We start from the raw sequence: 19135 nt of genomic DNA on the forward strand, positions 1-19135 counted from the left end.
AAGGGAAAGCGGAGGGGGGAGGGGCGGGCGGAGGGGTGGCGGTGGGGGGCGCCGGGGCCGGGTGGGGAGGCCCGCGGGGCCGGGCGGGAGGGGCCCGGCCGGCGGAAGCGGGTGGAGGGAGAAGGCTCAATCCGAATTGCTGGGGCCCCACTCCGGATCGCCTTCAGCCGCCATCTTGTTTCTTCCCTCTCGCTCGGTGACTGGGGGAACCGACAGCGGCCGCAGGCCCGGAGCGCGGTCACGTGAGCTGCGCCGCCGACGAGCCTGGGACGGAGCGAGGCCGCGCGGCGGCCGCTAGGGGGAGCGCGGGAGCGCCGGGTCGGGGGCGGGGAGCCCGGGGCGCCTCCGCGCAGCGCGGCTCCACCGCGGACGCAGGCGGCGCGGGGGAGAGGGGCGCTCAGCTCGCGGAGGGCTGCGGGCCACAGGCCTGAGGAGCCAGTTGCTTCCGCGGAGCCCCTGCTGAAGCCCGGACTCGGCAGGTCCTCCCTCCCGCGTCTCCTCTTCCCCAGCGCGGAGAGGAGGGCAGGAGCGGCTCCATACTCGTCTCCCCCCGCCCCGCCCCCTTGGGGGAAACTGATGCTGAAAGAGCCGGAGGATGTCGCGGAGCGGGGGACCGCCTGCACCAGCGCGGGACGGAAATTAACTGGGGCCGGGGAGACGAGCTCCCAGAAATGTGAAACTCCGAAGGCTTGGTTCTAGAGAGTCCTAAAATTGATCCCTATGACAACTGTTAAGGGGCTGTGCCAGGAACCACACCCTGGGCTGCCAGACCCCAAGGGAAAGTCACTCTGAGACTCATTGGATAAAATCCCCATCCGAAAAGCCTCAGATAAACTCCAGAACGCACCTACATTCCAGTCCTCCTCCGCCTTTCCCAGTGTCCCAGCTACTAACTCTCGACCACCTCAGCAAGAACTTTCCCAGTTTCTCATAAGCAGTAGAAAGGTTGACTTCCTAAAACCTACTTCGGAATGTTGTATGTTTGTGTTATCTTATGAGGAAATAATTTTACTTCTTTACCTGACAAGTCACCAGGTCTCAGTTCAGCCCAGGGAACGACGAATCGTGATGGTGAAATGTCAGGCACCGCCAGACCAAATGAGGTATTCAACTCACAGGGGTCAAGGTCAGCTCGACATTTGAGAAAGGTTTTATAAACATATTAATATTTATCGAATATGTGACAACCAAAAATTGATTTAAAGAAAGACAGTAAGCAGGATTCTGTCCACCAAGTGGCTTATTACAATCTAAGAAGGATAGAACACAAGTGAAATGAAAATGAAAATACAAGCATTGATTGCCAAGTAAACTCAGTATAATCCGATTGCATCAAGAGTGGCAAATTTAGAGGCGCGTGGGTGGCTCAGATGGTTAAGCGTCTGCCTTCGGCTCAGGTCATGATCCCGGGGTCCTGGGATGGAGTCCCGCATCGGGCTCCCTGCTAGGCGGGGAGCCTGCTTCTCCCTCTGCCTCTGCCTCTCTCTCTCTCTCTCTGACTCTCATGAATAAATAAATAAAACATTTAAAAAAAAAAAGTGGCAAATTTACATGCCTTCAAGGACCATGCAAGTGAGGAAAGTAAATAAAGTGGGCAAGGCCAAGGCTGACAAGTGGAAGGGCCTGTGTTTTGCTTAGGGAGGGCAGCCGTGGGAATATGGGTGTAAAATAGCCAGATCTTCAAATTCTTCAAGAGAAGGTGGAAATGTGCATTGCACATGAAATCTCTTGGTTTTTATATGGCAACCGCATCGATTTAAAAAAACAAACAAAACTTCAGATTGGTCCAAATAAATGCAGTTCAGGTAGATCCCAGAATCTACAAGTTTGCAACCTGTATCCTGCACTATGTATAGCACAGTATTCTGGGGCACCTGGTTGGCTCAGTTGGAGCAAGCAACTCCTGATCTCTGGGTTGTGAGTTCAAGCCCCATGTTGGGTATAGAGATTACTTAAAAATAAAATTTTTACAGAAAAAAGTAAAATCCTTTTTAAAAAAAATTTTAGAAATAAAAGCACAAGGCGCCTGGGTGGCTCAGTCGGTTAAGCGTCTGCCCTCAGCTCAGGTCATGATCCCAGGGTGCTGGGATCGAGTCCTGTATTGGGCTCTCTGCTCAGCGGGGAGCCTGCTTCTCCCTCTCCTCCCCACTCATGCTCTCTGCCACTGTCTCTGTCTCCCTCAAATAAATAAACTCTTTAAAAAAATAAAAGCATAGAGTTCTATATACCATAGGGAATACAAAGATACTGGTGACAGCCTCTAGAGTTTGGAAGCTAGTAGTGGAGGAAGACATTTTATTAAAAAAAAAAAAATGGATGGCACAAAGAGAGGTGTTTGTAGGTAAGCTCTATGTCCAATGTGGGGCTTGAACTCACAACCTTGAGATGAAGAGTCCCATGCTCTACCAGCTGAGGAGCCAGGCAGCCAAGAGAGAGATTTTTGTATTACTAGGAGTTTTTAGTTGCAAGCAACAGAAACTGACTCTGGCTCATTTAAACAGAAAAGGAATTCAAGAGAAAAATACAGACACCTCCAGAATTGCTGGGTCTGAGTATAAATGGAATCCAAGCTCTCAAGGTGTTGTCTTCCAGCTGGTTCAGTAGCTGTCTTCCACGGATCATTCCACTATAAAGCCAGCTGCTTCCAGTTGCTGGGGTCCACAATAGGGCTAGTGAATCTGATAGGAAGGACAGCCAGTTTCTTTACTCCTTTCACTGTAAAGTTAGCTCCTTAGTCGGATGCTGTTATGCATCCAATGTTTGCATACCCACAAACTTGATATGTTTGAAACCCTGCCTCCCAATGTGATATCAGGAGATGGAGCCTTGGGAGGTAATTAGGATTAGATCAGGTCATGAGGGTGAAGCTCTCAGGAATAGGATTAGTGCCCTTATAAAGTAATGAGAGAGCTTGCTTCCCCTTTCTGCTCCCCACCATGTGAGGATATAAAGAGAAGCCAAAAGCCTCCAACCCAGAAGAGGTCTCTCACCAGAACCTAACATGCTGGCACCCTGATGTCAGACTTCCAGATTCCAGAACTATGAGAAATAAATTTCTGTTATTTAAAAGCCACCCAGGCTATAGTAATTTGTTCTAACAGCCCAAACTGATGAAGACAGGTGCCATGATGTATGTATAAGATACTGTGATGGCAAGGGACGCCTGGGTGGCTCAGTCGGCTAAGTGTGTGACTTGGGCTCAGGTCATGATCTTCGGGTCCTGAGATTGAGCCCCATGTCAGGCTCTGCACTCAGCGTGGAGTCTGCGTCTCCCTCTGCCTCTGCCCCTCCCCCCGCTCATCCTCTCTTTCTGTCTCAAATAAATAAATCTTAAAAAAAAAAAAGATACTCTGATGGTGAATAAGGTCTTCATTAAACCCATGTAGGAGGATGGTGATGGTAAAAGCATCACTGCATCACTGATGGAAAAAGCAAATACAAACTCGGGCATCTGGGTGGCTCAGATGGTTGGGCATCTGCCTTCGGCTCAGGTCATGATCTCCAGGTCCTGGGATCGAATCCTACATCGAGCTCCCAGCTCAGCGGGGAGTGTGCTTCTCCCTCTCCCTCTGCCTCTGGCCCTGCTTGTGCTTTCTCTCTCTCTCTCTCCCTCTCTCTCAGATGAATGAATAAAATCTTTAAAAAAAAAAAAGCAAATCCAAATTCACTATAAACCTCTTCCCAAAGAGATTGACTCACTGCACCCACCATGGTAGAAAGAATCCATTATAATGATTCCTTCAAAAATGGGCACCCAGCAATAGCAATAGCCAGCTCAGCCTCTCCTTGGAGAAGCTCATGCTGAGCTTATGATCCCAATTTAAACAGGCACTGGCTTGACTAAGGAAGGAGCTTGACCTACATCCACAAGGTAGGGCTTCTTGTCCTGTAACTTAAAGCTTCTTTTGCAGAGGGGGCATTTTGATAAGTATTCGTATAGGACACAAATAGTCTTATTTTCTTGGTCTGCTCTGAGAGGTTCATCGATGTCCTCTCTCCCAAACCTTGGCTCCAATCTAAGTCCCTGACCACTTGGCCCATGAACTGGTAATAGAGTCTTTCTCGGGGCAAAGAGAACCATAAGAATACAACTCAAAACTCTGCCCACTGGGAGATTTCCTTTTGCCATTGTCCTTTCAAGACCATTTGCAAGTGCAACTGTAACAGCCACTCCCAGCTGATACCATTTGTAAAACAAGCTCAAATGTCCTCCTTAGTCACCTGGTCATGGGAGCTTTCCATAAGGCTGTGGCTGTGAATGGAGGGAAGGATGGTAGTGAAATGTGAGGAAACATACTGGGAGTTGCATGGTTGTGTCTTCTCCAAGAAACACTCAGGCCTGCTCTTGTATATTCCATGTCCTCTTGAGGAACAGGGCACGACTGGGCACTTTATGGCCAAGTGAGACAGATATTCAGTTACGATAAGCCACATAGGTCACGTAGTCACTGATACTCCATGGCCAGACTGCCAATCTTGCCAGGGCCCAGGAGAAATTTCAGAACAGTTTCTAAAAAGGAGAATAGTTGTCAGCCAAAGAGAGCAAAGCTTTGCTCCCAAACCATAAGCACAACATAGGGATGCTCTTTTGGGGACTTGCCACAGGCTCTGCACAGCATCCCAGCATGTGGCAGTGCAGAGAGCCCCAGCAGACCCCCTGGGTCACGAGGACCACTTAGCAGCTAAAGAACCTTCTCCAGCTCCGTGCTGTTGCTCAATGTTAGCAAGCTTTCGGGTCATTTGGAAAACGCAGTAAAGCAGCATATATACAAATGTGGTATATATTTGCATATATGTAGTCTTGTAAATTTAAGAGAGCTGCCAAGTATCCGGCACTGTTGGAAGAAAGCACCACACCCCACAATCAAATTTCTCACACCCATTATATATTCTATGGCTACAGCCATTCACTCTTCTAAAGACTTGCCTTTAATTGTAGGTGACACATAACTGATTGAATTATTTTGCCACTGGTTGCTGTGGGGATTTTAAATCTCAAACCTCAATATTCCGTGCATTTTCTCTACCATCCACCTCAAAAGACTATACAGTCACAGACCACCTTCACCCCATTTCCCTGAGAGTCTATAGCCTGCAGCCAGCCTGGTTCCAATTTCTTAATCAGTTGGGTTCTTGGTTGTAAGCAACAGAAACCAACACTGCCTGCTTTAAGCTCCTGGAATCTTTGGGAGTGCCGAAAAACCAGCCTCTGATTCCGCAGCCAGAAAGCGCTACAAAATCAGGCTCCTAAACCGGGGAAGACAGCAAGGCTGTCACTGCCTGGCATGGGGCCCAGCCTGTCCTGGTAACACACCAACCCTAGGCGCTGGGCACTGCTCCATAGCCCGGCTAGCTTCCAGTTCCAAGGCTGAGGTGTCCGTGCCTGAATGCAGAGTCCAGCTGCTGGGGAAGCCAGGGTGGGAGAACCTGGGTTTCACTCCTGTCATGGGGAGGGTTCCTGGGAAGGGACAGAGATTGAGTGAGATATGACACACAGAGAAAGAAGTCAACGTGAGTGGACTTGGACTTGAGTGACTCGAGAGTGATGGATCACAGACCCGCAGTGACGACTCAGAAAGTCAGCCCAGGAGCTGGTTTAAGAAGAAAGTGATTAGTTCTGTGACCTTAGCTCACTCAACCCTGATTGAGCCCCAGGTTCCTTACAAATAAATGAAGGGGGCTGGGTTAGATCTGCACTTTCCAACACTTTTAAAATTATAGCATCTAATGGAAACTAGAGGATAGGGGCGCGTGGGTGGCTCAGTCAGTTAAGTGTCCGACTCTTGATTTTGGCTCGGGTCATGATCTCAAAGTCGTGAGAGATCCAGCCATGTCAGGCTCCTTGCTGGGTGTGGAATCTGCTTAGGATTCTCTCTCTCCCTCTGCCCCTCCCCTCACCACTCGCGTGCATGTACACACTCTCTCTCTCTCTAAAAAAAAAAAAAATACTTTACTGACTCTAAGATTGAAGGAAAAAAAATTACCATAATTAAAAAAGAAAGAAAGAAAAAGAAAAGAAGGGCGCCTGGGTGGCTCAGTCGGTTAAGCGACTGCCTTCGGCTCAGGTCATGATCCCAGGGTCCCGGGATCGAGACCCGCATCGGGCTCCCTGCTCAGCAGGAAGCCTGCTTCTCCCTCTGACCCTCTCCTCTCTCATGCTGTTTCTCTCTCGCTCGCTCTCTAATAAATAAATAAATAAATAATCTTTAAAAAAAAAAAAGAAGAAGTTTTTATTTATTTATTGAGAGAGAGATACCAAGAGATAGAGCACAAGTCGGGGGAGAGGGAGAAGCAGGCTCCCCACAGAGCAGGGAGTCCGATGCAGGGCTCCATCCCAGGACCCTGGGATCATGACCTGAGCCGAAGGCAGCCACTTAACCAATTGAGCCACCCAGGTGCCCCAGCTCTTTTTTATTAAATGAGAAACTTGAACCTGAATCCCGGTACCTAACTTTATATTCTCAGCTTTGTGTTTTAAATAGCTCATGCAATTCCTGATCCAGACTCTTTAGCAGTGATCCCTTTAAATGACAAGAAACTATTTGCAGCACTAAGTGATTTAAAAAAAAAAAAATTGAAAGGACTTTTATAACCACTGGAACATTTACAACAGTTGAAATTATATTTAAGTTATATTTAAAGCTCTTCCTTTTCTTTCATTGACAAATGTGCTTATAAAATTTCTTGTGGATTTTAGATCCAGTCAAACATTTTCATAGCTAGTAATTGAAAATAATAATGAGGCTCTAATTTGCAGAACACACAGGCATTATTAGAATGGTCACCTCAAAGCTTGGACATGATTTGTGGCACACCAATTACAGACAAAATTTTCCGATATAAAAGTATGCAAAGACAGAGTTTCTGAGCGGCCTGCACCAGAACCCCCACCCCTGTCCAAACACACACGTGCTCACTCATACCTCCCTCTCCACTGGATTGCTTCTCATGATCCTTAGGCACCTGGAACACAAACCCCACCAGCATCTCTACACAGGCAGTGACGTGCCCTGCATCTGAGTACCAATGATGGCCTTCCGCTCACTATCAGACCTCACTCTCTTAGGGCCATCAGAGGATGAGGCCGTAGTGGACAGAGGTAAAAGGTCCAGAGGCCCCAGGCACTCTGAGGGCTGGGAGGATGACCATCTGCCCCTGCCCAGATCTCATTCGCTATGCACTAGTGTGTGCCATAGCTCCCTGGTTTGGCAGGTCTGGATTAGGGCATCCCAATGGTTCCTTCCAATGCTAAAGTCTATGATTATGATCCTGCCATGTTTCATCTTAGGCTAGGCTAAATTTGGCTTGTTGGGGGGGAAACGAAGCAAAAATGTCCAGGAGACAGTTTGAAATGTCGACTGAAGCTCTGGAGAAATTGATGCTAGAGGAATAATTTGAGAACCAGCCTCTTTGAGATGAAAGTGGCGGCCATGTGGCTAAATTAAACTGTCATGGAAGAGGGGCACCTGGGTGGCGCAGTCGGTTAAGCGGCCGGCTCTTGGCTTTGGCTCAGGTTATTATCTCAGGGTCCTGGGATCCAGCCCCGAGTCAGGCTCCACACTCAGCATGCAGTTTGCTTTGGGATTCTCACTCTCCCTCTGCCCCTCCCCCAGCTCACTTGTGCTCTCTTTCTCTCTAAAATAAACAAATAGGGCGCCTGGGTGGCTCAGACGGTTAAGCGTCTGCCTTCGGCTCAGGTCATGATCCCGGAGTCCTGGGATCGAGTCCTGCATCGGGCTCCCTGCTCCTTGGGAGCCTGCTTCTCCCTCTGCCTCTCTCTCTCTCTGTCTCTCATGAATAAACAAATAAAATCTTTAAAAAAAATAAAATAAAATAAAATAAACAAATAAACCTTAAAAAGAAAAAAAGAAAACTTGTCATGGAAGAGAGTGCAGAGAGAAAAGAGGACCTCATACAAAACTTGGGGCATCACTTACATTTCAGGAACTGGAAGAAAAGGAAGGGAAGTCTAGAAAATGATCAGACAGTACAAATCCTGGATCTGGGGTAAGACACAGGCAAATGGAAACCAAGGACTGATGGTGGGAACTGTGCCCCAAAGCTGCAAACCTCAAACCCTGCTTTTCTTCCTATCTCTTTAGCCACTCCCCTCATTTCTTTCATGAACTTGTGTCCCTCTACCTATTGGCTCAGATGTCATGATTTTCAAGCTTTTGTCCTACTTAAAAATCTCCTGGATCCTCTAGTCACTCCCATGACTTCAGTTACCACCATGAGTTCATGTTCCCCAGACCAGCGTCTCTTGTCCAGACCTGCGCTCTGATCACTTGTTTCTCAAGCAATGTTTTGATTAGTTGTCTCACTTCCCTGGCACCAGGGAGTCCCCCGAATCCAAGCCTGAATATTCTGCTCACCCCATCCTCTGTTCAATCCCTCAGTCTTTATTTTGGGAGGAACACAGCCTGACTCCAGCTGAGAAAACAAACCCCATTTGCAGACCTAAAGACTTTGCTACTTTCGAAGTCCCCTGCAGTGAGAGAGGGTGGCCAATTTATCCCAGCTTGCTAAGGACTTTCCCAGTTTGGGCACTAAAAGGCTGGCATCCCAGGAAACGTCTCAGGTCCAGGCAAACCGGGTGGTTGGTCACCCTATGGGGAGGTGCCCTTTGTGAGGTTGGCAAGGGCAGAGGCCTGGAAAAAGAGTAGCTATGCTTATCAAGTACCTACATTTTGAATACTGGGGTGGTCGGACGGGGAGCAAATACATTCTAGCTACTCCCTAGGGCCCCTAGGGCCTTTGCAGAGGTCTGCAGGAGCAGGTGGGGGCACTGAGGCGGAGAAATTTGAGTACAAGGTGAATGTAGCCTCATTTAAACCCACAGGCTGGAGAGGCCCAGGGACTTTGGGGATGTATTTACATAGCCAAGATGACACCATATATACCATTTTGTCCAGTGAATTGTATCTATGACTCTACAATACATTCTCACAATTTAATGGTTGCAGAATGTTCCATCAAAAGGATTTTGCTTGCTTCAAAATTTTTCCTATTATAAACAGCACTTCACAAACAACTTTGTACTAAAAGCTTTTTTTTTTTTTAAAGATTTTATTTATCTATTTGAGAGAGAGAGAGATAGTGAGAGACTGAGCGGGGAGAGGGGCAGAGGCGGAGGGGCAGAGGGGCAGAGAGAAGTAAAATCCCCACTGGGCAGGGAGCCCAATGCGGGGTCGATCCCAGGACTCTGGGAGGACCTGAGCCAAAGGCAGACTCTTAACCGACTGAGCCACCTAGGTGCCCCCATGCTAAAAGCTTTTTTTCCCTGTATTTAAAATGTTTATGGAGGCATCTAGCTGGCTCAGTTGGCAGAGCATGCAACTCTTGATCTCGGGGTCATGAGTTTGAGCCTCACATTGGGGGTAGAGTTACTAAAAAAACAAATTAGAATTTTTATCGACAATAATTTAAACATATCATTGATTAAGTGTATACATTATGAAATGTTATCTCATTTAATCCTCACAGCGATGCTCTGGACTAGGTATTACTTTCCCTAGGTAGAAACGAGATCCCAGGGGTTACATAATTTGCCAAGGTCACATAGCTAGTGCATGGAGCCAGGATTTGAAACCGGCAGCAGCATACATATTTTAAAAATTTTTATTTGTTCAGAGCCACAGCGTCTCTTGCCTACATTTACTCTACTGAGCCTCCCTCGAGCCTTACATATACGTCTCTTCATTTTATTTTATTTTTTTGAAACAGAGAGCATGAGTGGGAGGGTGGGGGAAGGGGACAGAGGGAGAGGAAGTGAGAGAATCTTAAGCAGGCTCCATGCTCAGCACGGAGACTGATGCAGGGCCGGATCTCCTGACCCTGCGATCATCACCTGAGCCAAAATCAAGAGTCAGATGTTTAACTGACTGAGCCACCCAGGCGCCCTGCATCTCCTTATTTTTGATTATGTGTTGTGCAAGTGATCATGTGTGTCTCTTTTTTGCACTTTTCCCACTGTGTTGTATTTGCTTGTTCACACATCTGTTCAGCCTGCAACTTGAGAAAGCCCCTTGAGGGTAGAACTGCATCTCATTCATCCCCTTCCAGTATGTCTAGCATGATGGAGGAGAGACTCAAGGGAGACTCGTTGTTGAATGTGCAAAAAGAGACATCAATTGGTTGCTTGAAAGTGAAGGGAAGGACTATTTCAGGACTGAAGGGACTGGAACAGCTTGTTGTGTGAAGGCTGATAGTCTTGTACGTGCTCAGAGAAGGTTGTATCATCGGGGGGGAGGACTTGAGCCAGGCAGACAAGCTATCCTGGCCTGTGGGAATGGAAGAAACAAACATAGGGGGCTGGGAATGTCCTTGGGGCGCCTGCACATATTCAGTAAATATCTATTAAGCACCTACTATATGCACGTAGTACATACAGTGCTACTTTGGATAGGGTGAGGAGGGAAGGCTTCTGTGAAGAGATGACATTCTAGCTCAAATCTGAACATTATAGAAACCATCTATGTGAAAATCTGGGGAAGAACATTCTGGACATAGTGGACCCAGCATATTTGGGAAACAATAAGAAGACTAAGTATATTGGGGCAACTCTGTGGTGCTGGGCAGGTTTCTTGACCTCTGTTTCATCAGATGTGAAATGGGAATGATTATAGTCCCCACCTCATTGGGCTGTTATGAGTATTAAATAAAAGAATGCACAGAAGGAGCCCAGTACAGTGCCTGAAACTCAGCCCACACTTAATAAAGGTTAATGATAATGACACTGTCATGATTTTATTATTATTTATTATTTCATTAATAGGAGAACACTGAGAAGTATGTGGAAAGTAACACAGAATAGCCCAATGTTAATACTCAGGCCTCAGTGCCTAGGTGGCTCAGCTGGTTAAGCATCCAACTCTTTTTTTTTTTTTTTTTTTTTTTAAAGATTTTATTTATTTATTTGAGAGAATGAGATAGAGAGAGAGAGCATGAGAGGGGGGAGGGTCAGAGGGAGAAGCAGGCTCCCTGCCGAGCAGGGAGCCCGATGCGGGACTCGATCCCGGGACTCCAGGATCATGACCTGAGCCAAAGGCAGTCGCTTAACCAACTGAGCCACCCAGGCGCCCAAGCATCCAACTCTTAAGAAAAAAAAAAAAGTATCCAACTCTTGATTCTGGCTCAGGTCATGATCTCAGGGTCTTGAGATCAAGCCCCACCTCAGGCTCTGTGCTCAGCGGGGATTCTGCATCTCTCTTTCTCCCCCTGTGCCTCCCCCCACTTGCTCTCTCTCACTCTCTCTCTCTCAAATAAATAAATAAATCTCAAAAAACAAACAAAATGGTTAAAGGGCACCTGGGTGCTTTAGTCAGCTAGGCGTCTGACTTTGGCTCAGGCTGTGATCTCAGGGTCCTGGGATTGAGCCCCATGTTGGGCTCCACACTTAGTGGGGAGTCTGTTTCTCCCTCTGCACCTCCCCCTTCTCGTGCTCTCTCTCTCTCTTTCTCTCTAAATAAATAAAATCTTAAATAAAATAATAAATAAATCTCAAAAAATAAATAAATGATAAATAAACTCTTTAAAAAAATTTAAAATAAAGAGAATACTCAGCCTTCAGCCCTGGGACTATCACACAGGAGCATCACCCGCATCATTTGTTACCTCTCTGAGCCTTAATTTTCTCAGCTGCAAAACAGAAGTAAGAATAGGACTTAGGATAGTCCTAAGGCTTAAATGAAAAACACACAGAAAGCATTTAACACAGAGCCTGGTAACATGGGAAATTCTCAAAAAGTTTGTCTTTTGATTATTGTCTTTGAAGTACCTGGAGATTAAAGCTCTACCACCCCAACACCTCCCCAGGAAGCACACCTTCACTTCATGTCAGCCGGGAGCCCATCTCTGACTTCCCCTTTAACTCTGTTAGCTGGGTGAACGATCCATTTGCAGCGACAGAAACTTAGATGTGTTTTGTTCTTTACATCCCAGTGTGTATTAGCAATGCACTTCTTGTGGAAAATAATTATTTTACTAATTATACAAGAAAAGAATTAGTATACTTTCTTGATTTCAAAAACTAAAATATTATAGGGGTGCCTGGCTGGTAGAGCATGCAACTCTTGATCTTGGGGATGTGAGTTCAAGCCCCACATTAGGCATAGAGCTTACTTAAAAAAAATTAAAACATTATAAAATTCAAATTAAACCACAATGAGAGGCAATTTCACATCCACTAGGATAGCTGTAATTTAAGAAAAAAGAAGGGGGAGGGGCACCTGGGTGGCTCAGATGGCTAAGCATCTGCCTTCCACTCAGGTCATGATCTCAGGGTCCTGGGATCAAGCCCCTGCTCAGTGGGGAGTCTGCTTTTCCCTCTCCCTCTGCCCCTCCCCCTGCTTGTGTGCGTTCCCTCTTTCTCTCAAATAAATAAAATCTTAAAAAAAAAAAAGAAATGAAAAAAGGAGGGGATAACAAGTGTTGGTAAATATACAGAAATTGGAAGAACCCTTATGTATTTTTGTATAAAATGGTACAGCACTATTGGAAACACTTTGGAAATTTCTTAAAAGGTTCAACATGACTTACCATATGATGCAGCAATTCTTCTCCTAGGTACACAGCCAAGAGAATTGAAAATTTATGTTCATGCAAAAACTTGTACACAGATGTTCACGGTAGCATTACAATCGCCAGAAAGTGAAAACAACCCAATGTCCATCAACTGATGAATGGATAGCCTAAATGTAGTATATCCATACAATGCAATATTATTCTGTCTTTAAAAAGAAGGAAATTATGACAGGCCGCAGCATGGATGGACTTTGAAGACATCATGCCAAGTGAAATGAGCAGACACAAAAGGACAAATATTGTATGATTCTGCTTACATGAGGTCCCTAGAGGAGTGAAATTCATTGAGACAGGAAGTAGAGGGGTGGTTGCCGGGGGCTGGGGGAGGGCATAATGGGGAGCTAGTATTTAAATGGGCACGGAGTTTCATTTGTAGAAATGAAAAAGTTCTGGAGACGGATGGTGGCAATGGTTGTACAAGAATGTGAATGTACTGATTGTCACTGAACTATATATTGTATTTTATTATTTTTGAGTAATCTCTACACCCAACGTGGGGCTCGAACTTACAACCCCGAGATCAAGAGTCACATGCTCCACCAACTGAGCCAGCCAGCTGCTCCTGAACTGGACACTTTAAAATGCCTAAAATGGGGGGTGCCTGGGTAGCTTAGTTGGTTAGGCATCCAACTCTTGATTTTGGCTCGGATCATGATCTCAGGGCCGTGAGATCGAGCCACAAGTCAGGCTCTGCGCTCAGTGGGGAGTCTGCTTGAGATTCTCTCTCTCTCTCCCTCTCCCTTCCCCTCCCCGCCATGCTCTCTCTCTCTAAAATAAATAAATAAATCTTTAAAAATAAATAAAATTGCTAAAATGGTATACGGATATTTTGTTATGTATATTTTTCCACAATTAAAAAACTTAGTGAAAGAAGCCAATCACCAAAAGCCACATAAGACATGATTGAATTTATAAGAAATGTCCACAATAGGCAAATTCATAGAAACAGAAAGTAGATTAGTGGTTGCCGGGAAAGGAGAGAGGGGAGACTGGGGAGTGACTGCCAGTGGTCACGAGGCTTCTTTTTTGGGGGTGCTGAAAATGTTCTGGAACCAGGTAGTGGTGATGGTTGCAAAACCTTGTGACTACACTAAAACCCACTAAATTGTACATTTATTTAAAAGGGGAAATTTTATGGCACGTGAATTATATCAATAAAAAAAAGAAATACATAAGTGGTATAAGGAATGGAGAAAAAATTATAAATATACCTTAACTTTTTTTTTTACTATTTTTTTGAGTGAGCCCTACACCCAGAGTAGGGCTCAAACTTACAGCTGAGATCAAGGGTTGCATGCTCTGCTGACTGAGCCAGCCAGTCACCATAACTTAAGCCTTCTTTAATCAATTCTTCTCACCCTTTCAGCAATAAAGTTACCCTCAGCTGATAGTTGATAGTTGTTGGCTTTTTTGTTTGTTTTGTTTTGTTTTGTTCTGTTTTGTTTTAAGTAAACTCTACCCCCAACTTGGGGCTTGAACTTACCACTCGGAGATCAAGAGTCACATACTTTGCTAAGACAGCCATGCACCCTGATACTATTATTATCTATTAGTAAGGTTTCTAGTCCCTTTTCTAACATTTAGAGACAGACAGACAGACAGAGACAGAGAGACAGAGAAAAATATGCAAGGCGATTTGCGGATTTTTCTTTGTGTTTTTCATACTTTCCAATTTTTTTCTTTTACTGTGTCTGTGATTCCACGCCTCCCTTTCTCCCCACCCCCATGGGCTTTCTTTCTGTCTCATTTGGACTCTGCTCAAACTGACCTAGTTTTGTCTTTAATCAAATCTTCAGGAATCAATTCATTGCCATTAGAAATGATCTCACCAGCTTTATTTTGATCATTGTTAAAAATCCTTTTTTATTTTTGGATAACGCAATCACAAAGTGAAGACTGTTACCATTTCTTTGACCAGTAAAAGACAACGCTTCTGAATAAAATTTGAAAAAACATACGCCAGCAGGTTTACCTTGATGATAAAAATGATCGTGGCTGAAAGCGGCGCCCGCCAGACAATGGTTTTAGATTTGCAGTGCGCTCTGAAAGCCGTGAAAAATGTATCACCTGGCATCTTGATAAGGAAATCAATTACTTACCTCATTCTGAGTGAAGGGAATGAAAAGATTAGAAAAAAAAAAAAATAACCCAAAGGGCAAGAATAAAACAAACTGGGAAGAGACACATTTCAAGATCGTATGGCTTTGCCTGAAAGTAGTCTTTAGGCTCCCAGCTACTCACGGTGATTTCTATTCCTTCATTATTGAGTCCTCTGAAGCCCCCGGGGACACCTGTCCTGGAGGAGCCAGCTGCCAGCCTTCAGCCACACTGGGTGCCATTCTTTGCAGCTTGTCAGGACAGTAATAGAGTTTCCTCTGATCCTCCCCACCCCAGGCACACTATTCAAGAATCCGCAGCCCCTGCAGTCCTGGCAGCAGAAAACAAATTTCCTTCCCAGGGCGGCAGTTACACACAAGCTTCTTTTCTTTTCTTTTTTTTTTCTTATTTTTTATTTTTTTTTAAAGATTTTATTTATTTATTTGAGACAGAGAGAATGAGAGAGAGCGAGCACATGAGAGGGGGGGAGGGTCAGAGGCAGAAGCAGGCTCCCTGCCGAGCAGGGAGCCCGATGCGGGACTCGATCCCGGGACTCCAGGATCATGACCTGAGCCGAAGGCAGTGGCTTAACCAACTGAGCCACCCAGGCGCCCTACAAGCTTATTTTCTGAACAGGGTTTCCATCACACACTTTTGGCCCTCACTGCTCCCTGCAAAGTGCTGGAGGAAGTGAAGCAAGTACAGGTATTGCAAAGCCCCAGTGGGTCCTCCTAACAGGTCATTTTCACCGAGCGATACGGGGGCGGAATAGTTTGATTTCCTGACCGTCGAAAGCCCACCCCTAGTTATTGGAGCCTTCCTTATCTCCTCACTCTTACAAATGCCGCTTTTCTCAGCCAAGAAGCTGTAAAGCCAACGTCTTAGGAGATTCCAAATTTTATTAAACATTTATTTGCTTTACTCAAAAGTGAATATATGTTAGCTTGATCATAAAACGAATGACCTTTTTTAGGGGAAGGGAAGGTGGTAAATGAAACATGGGATTCATTTGCCAGCTGATGCTGAAGGCATAGAATAAATAAGAGGCTTCCGGGGGGGAAGCTCCCCACCCCTCGGCTGGGATGGTGTATCCATGGCTTGAGAGTGGAAGGAAAGGCTCTGCTTTGCCCTGCCCTGGGAACAGGTGCACGCACGCACACAGTGCATTGCCCTGAGGGCAGTCATGGCCAGGCTGGACCTCATTTCACAGGCTCTGCCCTCAGCCAGGGCTACTGTAGTCTCAAAGCGGTCGCCACCCAGGACCGAGCGTTGCTTTGCTGATTCTCCACTTTCTGTCCTGTTCAGAGGCTAGAAGCAGATCACAGAGGTGAGGAATGGAAGGCAGTCTTGAGACATGCTTCAGCCTGTTTGCACAGATTGGATCCCTTGGCCAGAACAGGGGCCCAGAGCTGAAGAAACTGAACCCCATCTCACAAGGGCCTCAGACTGCCTGTAGCTCTGCCTCCTTCCTGACCCCTCCATTAGGGGGCCCGGGGCTCACCCTAACTGAGGACGGGGCTGGCCAGGCTGCTACTGGCCCCTCATCCCAGTCCTGCCTGCAATCCTCCTTAAGGATGTCCTATCTTTGCCCTTTAAACATTCAGAGTGCGTTTTGATCAGAAGAATTTTTTTTCTTTAAGTTATATTTATTTAAATAGTCTCTACACCTGATGTGGGACTTGAACTCAGGACCCCCGATCAAGAGTCACATGTTCATCTAAGCCAGCCATTCGCCCCTTGATCGGAATTTTTAAGGTGTGTCATGGAAGGATCCGTGGTAAGGCTAGATTTGAAATGTTTTACAAAGAAATCAGGTTGTAGTATTTAAAACCCAGATCGCTCTGGATCTGAGGGGATGGGATTTAAAAACAGATTTCAAGATAAGTCTTGAGCTGTTGGAAGATAATGGCAGTGCTCTTAGGCTTGGGCGATATTCCTGGTTTTTTTCCAGGAGCTGATGAAAGGGACCAGCCTTGGGGAGCCTGGGATGTTCAGTCAGTTAAGTATGGGACTCTTGATTTGGGGTCAGGTCATGATCTCAGGTTCATGAGATCAAGCCCTGCTTCCGTGGACTGCTTGAGATTCTCTCTCTCCCTCTCTCCCTCTCTGCCTCCACCCCCTTCTCCTACACACCCCCCCTTCTCTCTCTCAAAAAAAAAAAAAAAAAGGAAAGAAAGAAAAAAAGAAAAGAAAAGGACCAGCTTAACCCTCTGGGCATCTTCCACTGGGTAACATCCTCATACCTTTGCCAGACCCGCCTGAGTCTTGGATCCAGTGGTTCCAGACCAACAGCAGGGGCGCCACCTCCAGGCCAATCCTGAGAAGTGTAGTTTTGTGAGACAGACTGGATTCTTGGACACGTTCATTCTAGGCAGTGTGTATCCATAAGATGAAGGGCAAAGGGTCTGGGCTCCTAGGTTAGGAACACTTTACCCCAGGCAATTCTAGAGTGGCATTTCTTAGGGATCAAGAATCTGAGCAGTCCGTGCCCTACTTTCCCACCCTCATTGCCCCAAGTGACCTCAGAAAAGAGATGGGATTCCTCCTGTATCAGCCTCACTGTGTGTTTTCTTTCAGGGATTACTCTTTATCTCTAGCTTGTCCTTGACCTTCCTCCAAATCAGCCTAACCTTACATCCTCAAAGCCAACTTTTCCAGTCTGTCTCAGGAAGTCCCCTGACTTCCTGTTAAGTGACTTCTGTTAAGTGACAGTATGTGAAGAAACTTGTGATGGCTAATGTATGTGACTTGGGCGGGGGGGGAGACATTGCTACTAAGCCACGTGGTTTGCAGGGAGAGGAGCTCCCATCCCCTGACAGCCAGCAGTGCCTCGAGCTCACTTGGTTCAGCTCCTACCTGATCACAGTCTTCAAAGAGTTGGATATTCACATTTGCCAGCGAAGCAGCCCAAAGTGTCCAGCAGATAGCCTGTCACATTAGCTGAGGATGGCAGGAAAGCCCCACCTCCAAAGCCCCATGGCCTGAGAACTTTGCAGTCATACCAGCTTTGCTACTGCTGGTCTAAGCAATTCTGCAAGACCATCACCGAGTTGCCTGGAATTCAAGTCTGCCCAAAGGTAAGGAATGAACAGGATCCTCTTCCCCCTGAACATGCCCTGGCAGCAGGATACTGCCCATCAGTGTTGAGATCAGACACAGCATCACTCAGCATGTCATTGAGGATCATTCAAAATCCTGAACATGATCATGCAAGGGGACTTTTGGTGACCCTGTGTTCTGGAAACTGCCCCTTAAATCCATCAGCTCTTGGGTCACAGGTACTCTGGCTGAGAATAAACAGCAATGCTCCTAAGGATCAATGGCTGGCTTGATATGCCCACAGTCATCTCATCATCATGGTGGGAAAGCTGGTACCCCAACTAAGGTGGCTTTGTTCACCCTCTACACTGGACCTTACCACTGTATTCCTGGTGGAACACATCAATCAAGCTCTAGAGAACTCTCTCTGCTGCTCCCTGCTCACCAGGAAACACAGCAGTACCACCCACTTTAACTCTGCAAAATTTGCATACAGTTCACTACATTCCAGAGTCCACAAAACACTGACACACACCACCTTTTATTTATTTATTTATTTTATTTTTTTTAAAGATTTTATTTATTTGACAGAGAGAGACACAGCAAGAGAGGGAACACAAGCAGGGGGAGTGGGAGAGGGAGAAGCAGGCTTCCTGCAGCGCAGGGAGCCCGATGTGGGGCTCGATCCCAGGACCCTGGGATCATGACCTGAGCCGAAGGCAGACGCTTAACGACTGAGCCACCCAGGCGCCCCCACACACAACCTTTTAAATCACCAACCATCTTACCAGTAAATGGTCAGGACCCCAAGGGCTTGCACCCTAAGGACGTGCACCAGAATCACTTGAGCTTTTAAAAAACAGAGGTCCCACCAGAAATAGACACCTATATGGCCACTTGGTTTTCAATAATGGCATCAAAGCAAACAGTGGGAAGAGGAAAGTGTCTTCAGCAAATATTGCTTGGAAACTGGATATCCATATGGAGGTAAAGAAACAAACAAACCCCAACCCCTTTACCTCACATCATATACAAACATCAATCCACGATGGGTCCTAGACCTAAATATAAAAGCTAAAACTTTAGGGTGGCTCCACCAGTGAAGCGTCCGACACTTGGTTTCTGCTCAGGTCGTGATCTCAGGGTCAGGATCTCAGGGTCGTGAGACTGAGCCCCATGTTGGGGTCCACGTTCAGCAGGGAGTTGGCTTGAGATTTTCTATCTCCCTCTCCTTCTGCCCCTCCCCTCCCACGTGCATGTGTTCTCTCTCTTTCTCAAATAAATAAATAAATCTTAAAAACAAAACAAAACTAAAACTTTTAAAGTTTTTAGAAGGCAACATAGAGGGGCACCTGGGTAGCTCAGTCGATTAAGCATCTGCCTTTGGCTCACATCATGATCCCAGGGTCCTGGG

The sequence above is a fragment of the Neomonachus schauinslandi genome, chromosome 15 (assembly GCF_002201575.2).
Source record: "Neomonachus schauinslandi chromosome 15, ASM220157v2, whole genome shotgun sequence".
In the NCBI taxonomy this organism is placed as follows: Eukaryota; Metazoa; Chordata; class Mammalia; order Carnivora; family Phocidae; genus Neomonachus; species Neomonachus schauinslandi.